We start from the raw sequence: 10,805 nt of genomic DNA on the forward strand, positions 1-10,805 counted from the left end.
AGGGTATAAGCATAAGATGCCTGGAATGATCTTCATCAAAGGCTAGACATGATTATTTCTAGATGGTGGGATTTGGGGTAAGTTTTGCATTCTTTCTTGGCACTTTTCTGAATTATTTGTTTTATGACAGTCATGTATCATTTCTACAAAGACTGTCACAACCCTCTTACAAGAGAGGGAAAAGTATAGAACCTCAGAACTGAGAAGAGAACCCTTAAAGTGTTTAAGTCTAAGCTTCTAAAATACAGATGAAAAATTAGAGACTTGGAGGGACAATGGATTTATCTAAGGTCTTGTATTAATTTGAGTGTTGAAGCAAGACTAGAACCAAGATGTGGATCTCTATCTGGGGTTTCCCCAGATATTCATTCATTCATCAAAAATTTAATGAACACATACTTGGAAGTAAGATGGGTCCACTACAGTCCCTGCCCTCAAAGAGACAGAGAGTCTAATCAGGCTTATACCATCATCAACGAAATTAGGAGACCGTGGTGGGCCATGAGAGCACAGAAGAGAAGGGACCTCACCTGGTAGTCATTGGTTAGACCCAGAAGCGGTAGAAAGAGAGAGGAGTCCCAGGCAAGACAATAGCATGAGCACATCTGCAGGTGCAAGAGAGAGAGAGAGAGCACAGGGCATTTGTCCAAAATGAGTAGTCACCACGTGGATAAAATAAAGGTGAGAAGTAGTGGCGAGGGCTCGAGGAGGCATTGTGCCAGGGAAGTAGACACACGGGCAAGTTAGAGTTGAACTCCCTCGGGATCTGCATGGAAGCCACCTGAGGACAAGAGCCTTGTCTTTCTGATTCTGCAGCATCCAGCACCGATGATAGAGGCCCAACAGACATTTGTCACATAAATAGCTCAGCCCGAATAGCATCCCTTCCAGGAAGCCTCCTCCAACACCCTCCCAACCCAATGTCAAAATTAATATCTTTCTCATTGCTATATTTTAAAATTTTGTTCACTTATTGTAGCACCTATACTAACCTGTTGATAGAAAACAGAGTTTTTTTCCATATTAATTTTGGTCACAAAGGAAGGTAGCATGTCTGATTCATCTTTGTATTACCTCAGTGTACCTGACCCACGGTAGGTACTCAATAAAGATTTCATTGAAAGACTCCTATTAAGTTCCTTTGGCCCCGACTCTCCTCTCCATCTTGCCTGGAATCTTTTGCTACACCTGGCCACGGTGTCTAAAGTCCTGAACACCTGGAGGACTCACCAGAGTCTGCAGGACTGTGTTGAGATGGTCAGGAAAGTAGTGAGAATCTGTTGGTTATACCTGTTCAGGAACCACTTTCCTTGTTTTGTTACAGTTTTGTCTTCCTTTGGTGAGCTGCCCACTGAATGCCAGCCCCTGCGATTGTCTTAATCGTTGAAATCAGGACTTCAGTTCTGAGATGCATCTTCTTCACCTTTTGATGTTCAAAATGCATCTTTAAGTTGATGTGTTTTTCTGTAAATCTAAAATTACCCAAATAAAAATTCATGGAAACATCAGTGTATTCATTTAATGTGGTAATGAAGCTCACATTAGCTTTCTTTTAATTTTCAATTTAAGAAAACCAATGTCAATAAGCCAGTGGGGTAACTTACAATCGTTGAAATCTTGGAATCAAAGTAACTAGACATTATGGAACCCCAATTTGTGCTGTAAATGATGATACAGTAATGCATTTTATGTTGTAGCCAGATGCCCACAGAATACAAAGCTATACTGGCTTTTGTCAGTCCTTTATATGCACAGTGCTTTTCCAACCACAGGGCCTTTGCACGAGACTCTTTTGAGTTCTCCATCTTTCTTTCTTCACCTAGTCAATGCCTCATCATTCTTTAGTTCCCAGTTGTAATATCATTTCCTCAGGGAAGTCAAAACCAGGTCAAAACTTTCTAGTATCATTTGTCACTCATTACAGCCTTTGCCACAGTTGCTATTCTGTGCATATCACACAAATATTTGATTTCTATCTGTTTCTTCCAGCAGACTCTAAGCTCCATGGGAGGAAGAGACTGTATCTTCATTTGTTCATCCCTTATCTCCAGAACCCAGCGTGACGTCTGGCTCAAAGTCGGAGCAGAATAAATATCGTTTGTAAGAACGAACAAATAAACGAATGAGTTTTGGAAACACCATGCATCCAGTTGGAGAGTTTGGCACTTCAAATTTTAACATATATGATAATTTTGATTCACGTCCCTTAAATTTCACTGCAACCCAAGCTCCTTGAGGACAGAGTTCTTGTCTGCTGTGATCTGTTGTAATCCAGCACTTGTCGTGTTTTATATTGTATTATGATTATTTTTGTCTTTGCAACACCTTGTTTCTACCACCTGTGAGAGTCACGAGAGCAGGTATTTTATAGTCTGATCCCTTGTGCAACAATGAGTCATGAATCCGCAGTCAAAGCCCGGATTGGTTTTCCAAGCTTCAGCTTGGCATATCCATCTGTTGAACAGCACCACTTGTCTTCCCGCAGACAACTTAACACGTGCATATTCGAAGCTGGACTCCCCGTCCCCATGAGCCTCATGGAGCTCACTCATCGACCAAGTGAGTTAAGTGTGTGTTTCTCGAGTACCCAGGGATCTCCTCGCTGTATCACAGACGGTTTGTGGGAAGGCATTACCTCCCCCGCCACTGTCTTGTCGCAGTGGCAGAGGGCAAAGATGCCAGGCAGCACGGGGAGGTGACAGGAACGTGGGCTGGGGAGCAGCTGGTCTATGTCCAACCTCCAACTCTATTCAACATGAAGAAAAAGGAGTACAAAGGAGCAAAGGGAGAAGGAGTTATTAAACTGTATATTGGAGGTTAAGACTTTTCATAAAACTGCTTCATGCCGTTTATGATGCATCCATGGAGTGGGCATTGCTATACCATTTTAATAACTAGTACATATAGACTCGAGGAGGAAAAATAACAAGTTCACCAAGCTGCTCAGGAGCAGAGTAGAGATTAGAGCACAGAACTATATGACCTCGAAGTGAAGTTCATTCCTTTATACCATCTTGCCTTAAACCCTGGCTGTGTGACCCCGTGCAAGCTGCTTCACCTCTCTGACCCTTCCTTTCCTCATCTATAACCAAGATGATTACCACCCCTCACTCTAATGACCGCCCCGAGGGTCCGGTGATAATACATATTAAGGTGGTAAATAAATGCCAGTTGTTACTGAACTCAATATCCACAAACAGGTAAGGCAGAAGGAATAAATTCTTTTGTGGGTCTGTTTCAGACAGATGAGCACTCTTATTATTCCTGAAAGAATTACCACAGCTGGAGAAGCAGCAATACGATTTCTGCAATAAAAGAAATGCGTGTGTGTGTGTGGGGGGGGATGTGGAATCGAAAGGCAATGCAACTCTCTTTCATGCAACCCATCATATTTTCATTTTTACTGGAATACGACTTCAGATTAGATTGCTTATTCTTCAGCTGAGGTATGAGCATTTACAGCCCAGCTGTTCAGAGCAAGAGCAGAGCCGTTAAATACTGCTCTGCGTCCTGGCCCCCCGCCAGCCGCCCAGCAGACAACTCGGCATGCTCAGCTCACGGGGCACTGTTCCCCCCATACCCAAGTACGTTCCTGGTGCTGTTTCCTGCATTTCCCCACAGGCCCGGCTTTTCCCTGCACAGGGGCTGGTTTCCATAATACCGTGTTCAATCCTCTGCACTGTCCCCTGTTGAAATGGCCCATCGTAGCCCCTAGATCAGCAGTAGGCATGAAATCCCGGCTGGCCCCCCAGTGGTGGTGATCGTGCCACAGCTCCAGCCCTCATGGTGGCTCAGCTTCCCTGCCGGCTGAGATTTGTGTCTGGGTGAGTTTTCCTCTGATGACACTGGAAGTTGTTAATGCTCAGGGCGCTTGGAAACCCAGTATCTCTTTGCAGTAAAGGGAAGGAAAGAGGGAAACTAATAAACACTGAGGGCACAGAGAAAAAAGCCACAGTCAATGCCCTCAAAGAGCCTGGAGTTTACAAAAAGACAGATGTGCGAATGAATAAAAATAACAGCAAACACTTCTGGAGTGTTTATGTGCCAGGCATTGCTCTAAGTCTACCAGATGATTTAATACATTCAAACCTCACAACGATTCCTGGAGGAAGATACCATTATTATCCCCCCATTTTATAGATGAGGAAACCGAGGCTGACTTGTTCAAGATCACACAGGCGGGAATTGGTAGAACCAGGATGTTGGACTTCCAGAATTTGTGCTCATAACCCTGTACTATAGCTTCTCTCGGAGGGCTGCAATACAGTGTAGAGGGGGAGTTTTAAAGATTGTTCACGGACAAGTGTTCCAGGCAACACAGGCACACGTGCAGAGGTCAGGGGTGCCAAAGAGCCTGAACCTTTAGGGAACAAAAAAAAAATAGCTCATTGCAGTTGGAGAATAACAAGACATGAAAGAAATGAGAAGATGGAGAGACAAGGAAGAGATGTCACGAGCAAGGTGGATCCCAGGTGTGCCGGAAAGAGCCCTGGATGCCAAGTTAGAACCTTGAACTTTGACCCAGTAAAACGTGGACCCATGACATTTTGGAAGGAGAGTGACACCAGAAGCTTAAGTTGGGAATACTCTCTCAGGAGTGTGGGGAAGGGGGTGGACAGGGAGACCAGAAGAGGCTGTGCAGGGGGAGGGATCATGGTCTCCTCTGTCTCCCGATTTTGGAGGGCAACGGGCCCCTCAGCATCTGTGATCCCAGTGGGTCCCTCAGCCCATTCCCCTGTTCCCACGTCTTGGCAGCAGCACGCTAGTGTGCACCCAACACCTGCTTACAAACTGGGTTGTAAGGCTTCCAAGGAACGGGATTTGGCCAGTGGCACCACCGGCAGAGCCAGCGTGCCTGTCCAAGTCTGAGAGGTCTGACAACACGCTACATTTTCTGGACACCTGCAAAGCACAGGGGACCACTCGCAGCTCACAGCAGAGAGGAGCTAGGCAGGGCATTCGGACCGTGCCTGCCTTGGAGAAAGGACCCACGGGAGTGAACTCCATGCCTGCCCGCCCCACCTCCCCGCAGCTGGGAGGATGGCCTGGACGTGGCCGGTCATAGGACTTCGTTTTTCCAACTGCGATTGGTCGAAGTGTGCACTGTGCAGGCAAGTGGGGCCAGTGGAGGATTCTTTTGTGGAATTGGACGTACGGATGCTGGGGCCGGGAAGGGCGCTGCTTGTTAGTCAATTCCTGACATGTAGATAGACGGTGTGTACTCAAAACGAAGCGACATGGAGGAAAACAGGACCAGAGTTAATGAATGACAAACTCTTGATTAGAGACTAGTGACATCTCTTCCTTGTTGCAAATTAGACCCATCTGCAGCTTTGGCACCTCCAACATTTCCCCAAAATTGGAGTTGAATCCCATTGGCTTATTCCTGAGTCAATCACTGAGGCCACAGGGACAGAATATGGTGATTGGCCAGGTCTGAATTGCATGGTCCCTCTTGGAACCTAGGGCTGGGATGTAGGCTGGGGGACCGCAGCCTCAGAATTGCATGGACTTAAAGTAGAGGTGGGTGGCTTCCCAAGCAAAATCAATGTCCCATTACCAGAAGAAAGAGAAACGGTTGCCGGGCAGGCAGAAAATAATACATGTGTTCTACAGCCTTTTGCAATACAAATGTTAAAATTACTACATCAATCTTTCAAAACTCATTAGTCCTTGAGCTGGGTTATTTGGAGAATAATTTCAGCAAGGTGAGAGCTCTTGGGCTAGGAGGTGCATGGTAAGTGGCTCTCTTTATTTCAATCCCTGTTTCTAACTCCACGTCCCGGTCTCTCTGCACCGTCAAAAGCCACTGGGTCAGCTAAAAGGCAAAGTTTGTTTCTGTGAAGCCTGAGGCCTCTGCTTCTAACTTCTCACGACTTTGCCCTCACATTAGCATTTATGAACTCAAACTGTCAGAGAGTCTCGGATAATTAGAGGCGATAAACAAATGTTAATTAGCACTCTGGATACCAAGGGCTTAGACCCAAGCCCAGGGTTTGTGTTCCCAGGATTTCTTGAATTCCCACATCTAAGAACCTTTTAGGAAGCTTCTTTATGAAAGAAAGCATGCAGAGACAGCATAGCATTTGGTTAAAGGCATTGCCCTCCCAGTTTCGCAGACTTGAACCTCAACCCCAGCTCTGCCACTTAGGAGTGCTATATCCACAGGCAAGTTACTTAGCTTATCCCAGTCTCAGTTTTCTCATCCATAAAATGGGAATAATAAAAATAATCCCTACTCTAATGTGTTTTTATTACGTGAATTAAATAATGAATGCAATGTGTGCAGTAGTTGGCACATGGTAAGTGTTCAATAAATGAGTGTCTGTGAGTATGTGTAATGCATAAGGGAAAAATGATAGAAGATCAAACAAGAAAAATTAGGGTGTGGATTCCTCTCTGGCCCATTCATTCCCATCACTGCTATGGGGCTTGGAGCATTTACTCTCATGTGTGGACCGCTGCAATACTCTTGTCTGGTCTCAGTTCCTTCCCTGTCTTCTCTCTACAAATCCTCTTGTATTCATTTCCTGGGGTTGCTGTAACAGATTAGCATTTACTGGGTGGCTCAAAGCAGCAGAAGTTTATTTTCTCAGCGCTCTGAAGCCCAAAGGTGCAAAATCGAGGTGTTGTCAGCACTGCTTCCTCCTTGAGGCTCAAAGCAAGAATCCATCCCATTCCTTCCTCCTTGCTCTTGGGGGTCTCAGGCTACCCTAGGTGTTCCTTGGGGTGTAGCTGCATCATTCCACTCTCTCCCCTGTCTTCACATGGGCTTGCCCCCTCTGTGTCATGTGTGTCCTCCTCCTCCATATGTCTAATCTCCTCTTAGTTCACTCTTACATGGATCGCTGTCACTGGATTTAGGGTCCACCCAGGAAACCCAAGATGGTCTCATCCTTAAGTTTATTACATCTGCAAAGACCCATCTTCCAAAAAAGGTCACATTCATAGGTCCTTGGGTTTGCATGTGAACATATCATTTTTTTTTTGGAGGGGGGTAGGGGGGAATCACCTTTTGACTTACTACCTACCCCAAATTCCACGTTTCCTATTCAAGGTAAATCTTCCCCAAATGCACCTCTATTCCTGGCATCATTCCATGGTTGAAAGGTGCTCGAAGGCTTATTATGTTCAACCTAAAAGATTCCAACCACGGTAGCCTGCCATCCGAGGCCCTCCTGCAACAGGCCTGCCCTTCTCCCCTGCTTAGCACTCCCTGTACTGGGGGGGGGGCAAGCTGCTGGCTTCCCATCCTCTCCTCATCCTCCCTCCTGGGACATCTGACCTCCCTATCCCCATTCTAGACTCTGTCTTAGTTTTCTATCATGGCAGAGCAAGTTACCACCCACTTAGTAGCTCAAAATAACGTGAATATTTATTATCTCATAGTTTCTATAGGTCAGAAGTCCAGGTGCAGCCTAGCTCTCTGCTCAGTGTCCCACAGGGCTGCACTCAAGGTGTCTAACTGGAGAGGAATCCACTTCTGAGCTCATTCAGGTGTTGGTAGAATTCATTTCCTTGCAACCCTAGGGCTCAGGGCCCTGGCTTGTTTCCACTCTTCCCTGAAGGCCACCTGTAGTAACCTGAGGCTGCCCACAGCTTCCTGCAATGAAGGATTCCTTTATGTCACCTTTTCTTCATCACTCCATTAAGCTAGGAAGGAGGAATTCTCGCCCAGGGAGGACCCAGGCCCCTTTTTTGGGCTTTCGCCTGATTAAGCCAGGCCCACCTAGGGTAATGTCTCTTTTAATGATCTCAAATGAAAGCCTATTGGAGACTTTAACTACATCTTTTAAATCCCCTCAACTTGTTTGTATTCTATCACCTAGGACATGTCACAGATATGCCCACACCCCAGCAGAGGGGGTTGCAGGGACTGTGAACACCATAAAGCTGGAATCTTGGGACCACCTGAGAGTTTGCCTATCGCAGACTTCTACCTGAGCTTCAAAAGGGCAGCCTCCCAGTCTCCCCTCACCCACAAAGCCACTGCCATCCCTACCCAGCTGGTTCATCTCTCCCTCTTCCCAATTCCTGGTGGCTTGGCTTATACCCCTCTTACGCCACTCACTTGTTTGACAGGCATCAGTGTGGCACCACCCAGGGGTGAAGAGCAAGGACTCAGGAGTCCGACTGCCTGAGTCTGTCCTGAGCCCTCGTCTTCTATCAGGGTGACCCTGAGCTACTCAACTTTTCACAGCTCTATTAAAAACACGCAGAAGAATTTCTTTCTTCGTAATGCGGTGAGTGCCTGGTTCATAGCCAGGATCAGATATATCTTTGTTGTGTATGAGTCAGGATAGGCTAGGTGATATTGCAGTAACAAATAGCCCCTAACCCCCCAAAACTCAGTGGCTCAAAGCAAATGTTTCTTTCTTTTGTGTGTTTCATGTCCACTGCGAGTTAGCAGCAGAGTTCTGTGCATTTGATCACTCGGGATCCCAGGCTGATGTGGCAATCGTCGTACTGAATGCTGCTGGAAGCAGGGCTGGTTAAGAAAGAAAACTTCAGAGGGTCTCGCCGGGCAAATGCACGGCCCAACTCAGGAGTGGAATGGGACACTGTGCTCACAACTCGTTGGCCAGCGCGGGTCACATGACCCCACCTGGGGCCAGGAGGGAAAAGTGTCTCCATGTGCGTGAAGCAAGGAGACCTGCATGTTGGTGCTCATGATGGTGTTTCTCATTGCATAAACCTCATTCCACCTGAAGGAAGAATATGTTTCAGTGATCCTTACACCCGTAACGGTGCTGATCACCTAGCAGATTGTTAGCACTTAAAAGGGTGGAAAGCCTAACTTTAAAAATAGAACTGTTCCAATGTGCAAAGAGAAGACACACTGCTCCTTACAATGTAACTGAAGGAGAAAAATAATTCCCATCTACCTTTACATATTTCCCCGTAGCCCGCTACCATGTCTCGTAAGTCTTCCATTAGCGCAGTGCACTGGGGTCTTTGATGTGTGTTTGTAGCAGCCCAGGGCACCGGCTGCCTCAGCTGATTAGGAGACTTGCTAACATGCCCTTTACCCACTTAACCCTCAACCACTGCCACTGCTCCGTTCAACCAGCTTTGGCTGAGTCCAGGCCCGGGCACAGCGCTCGGAGCTGGGGACAGGATCAAAGGTGCGTCCAGTCCTCAAAGGATTCATCTAGAAATCTTCCGTAGCAGGCAGGGCCTGGAGAACGGGACAGAAAACTGATACCGTTTTGAAGGAAGAAATAATAACACCAGCCAACAATGATAAAGCGCTTTCTGGGTCCCCAGTGGAGCAAACATAAATGAGTGAGTTTAATCCTCAGAGCAGCCCTGGGAGTACGGAAATGAGAATCCCCTTTTATAACAGGCAGACCGGAAAGGAGTCCCACTGCTCCTGTGCAGGACGGGTCCTTGTCACAGGGGTTAGTATGTTATCAGGGCCCAAATAATGTGGGGCAAGAGGACAGAGGAAGTGACGCATTTGAGTTTTCCAGAAGCTGGCTCTGTTAGCAATCCTGCCTCCATCACCCCTAGCCATGTGAGTGTCAGAAACTTGCTTAACTTCTCTGTGCCCAAGAGTCCCCGCTATAAACGCGGTTTACGAGCACTTTTCCCAAGGGGCGAGGCACTTGTGGGGGGGCGGGGGGCCCAGCGTCCTTCTCTCTGTCCTTTTCCTTCCTTTTCTCCAAGTGGGAAGAACCGCAGCAGCAGAAGCGCTGACACTGAACGGGTTCCCTGCTAAAACTTAAGAAAATTTTGAATGAGTGGGAGACGATGTCTTAAAAATCTATTTTAAAGCCAATGTTTAAATAAGTTAAAAAATAGTTATTTTCAGAGACAACCAATAGCACTGGTTAGAATTGGGAATGGAAGATAGAAAGTTTTGTAAAGCACAAGCTATTTAACTCTATTAAAAACCCCTATGTGCATTCTTTTTTTTTTTTTTTTGCAGAGAAAGTAAATCCAACAGCTGGACGTTAAGGTGTGATCCGGGCTGGGCTCCGGCGGCCCGGGGTGCTGGAATCCAAAGGCCTGCAAGCTGCAGGAAGCCTGCACGGCGGCGGCAGAGGCATTCTTCTTGCCTGGAGCAACACACAGATCTGTGCGCGTGATTGTTTGGGGACTTGGCGGCAAGGAGCAGTGGAAATCATTCTTTGGGAATGGAGAGAATCAGCAAAACACGAGGGGGAATAAAACAGAGAAAAGAAAAGAGCAAATGGAACGGGAGAAAGACAGTCGGGGACGGGCCGATTTCCTCTGCCTCACGCGGTTTTGGTGGCTTGCGGTAAATGAGCTTCTAATGATGTTTTTAAAGAGCAGTTCTTATTTAGGGAGGCTGACGCAACTCCTGCTGCTTCTTGGGCTGTGTCCTGGGGACCCAGAGGAGAGCAGGAGGGGGAAGGCTTGAAGCTGGGGCTGCTGGTCCCCTCGTCTTCCTGGGAAAGACCCCAGGCATTGGCCCCTCCCCCCACCCCCCTGCACTGAATAGTCCATGAGCCCCTACTTTGTGCCAGAAACCCCGACCTCTGAGGATCACAGCCCTGTGTGGGAGAGAGATGCCAACAGACAGTGATAACTGTGCTCATATGTGCTTCTCCGAGCGCCGACTGCATGCCAGGCAGGCACGTTTTGAATGAATGAACGAGGGAAGTGCAGGGTGCTCTGTGGGCCCAGAGACAGAGCATCCTGCCTTTGGGACAGAGGAAGGGAAGGAAGGCTTCTTGGAGGAGGTGATGCCTTGTACTGAGTCTTGAAGAATGAGCAGGAGTACTCGGGAAGAGAAGGCACAGGTGGGCTTTGGAGGCAGGAGGGAAGGTATGAGCAGA

The sequence above is a fragment of the Microcebus murinus genome, chromosome 19, assembly GCF_040939455.1.
Source record: "Microcebus murinus isolate Inina chromosome 19, M.murinus_Inina_mat1.0, whole genome shotgun sequence".
Lineage (NCBI taxonomy): Eukaryota > Metazoa > Chordata > Mammalia > Primates > Cheirogaleidae > Microcebus > Microcebus murinus.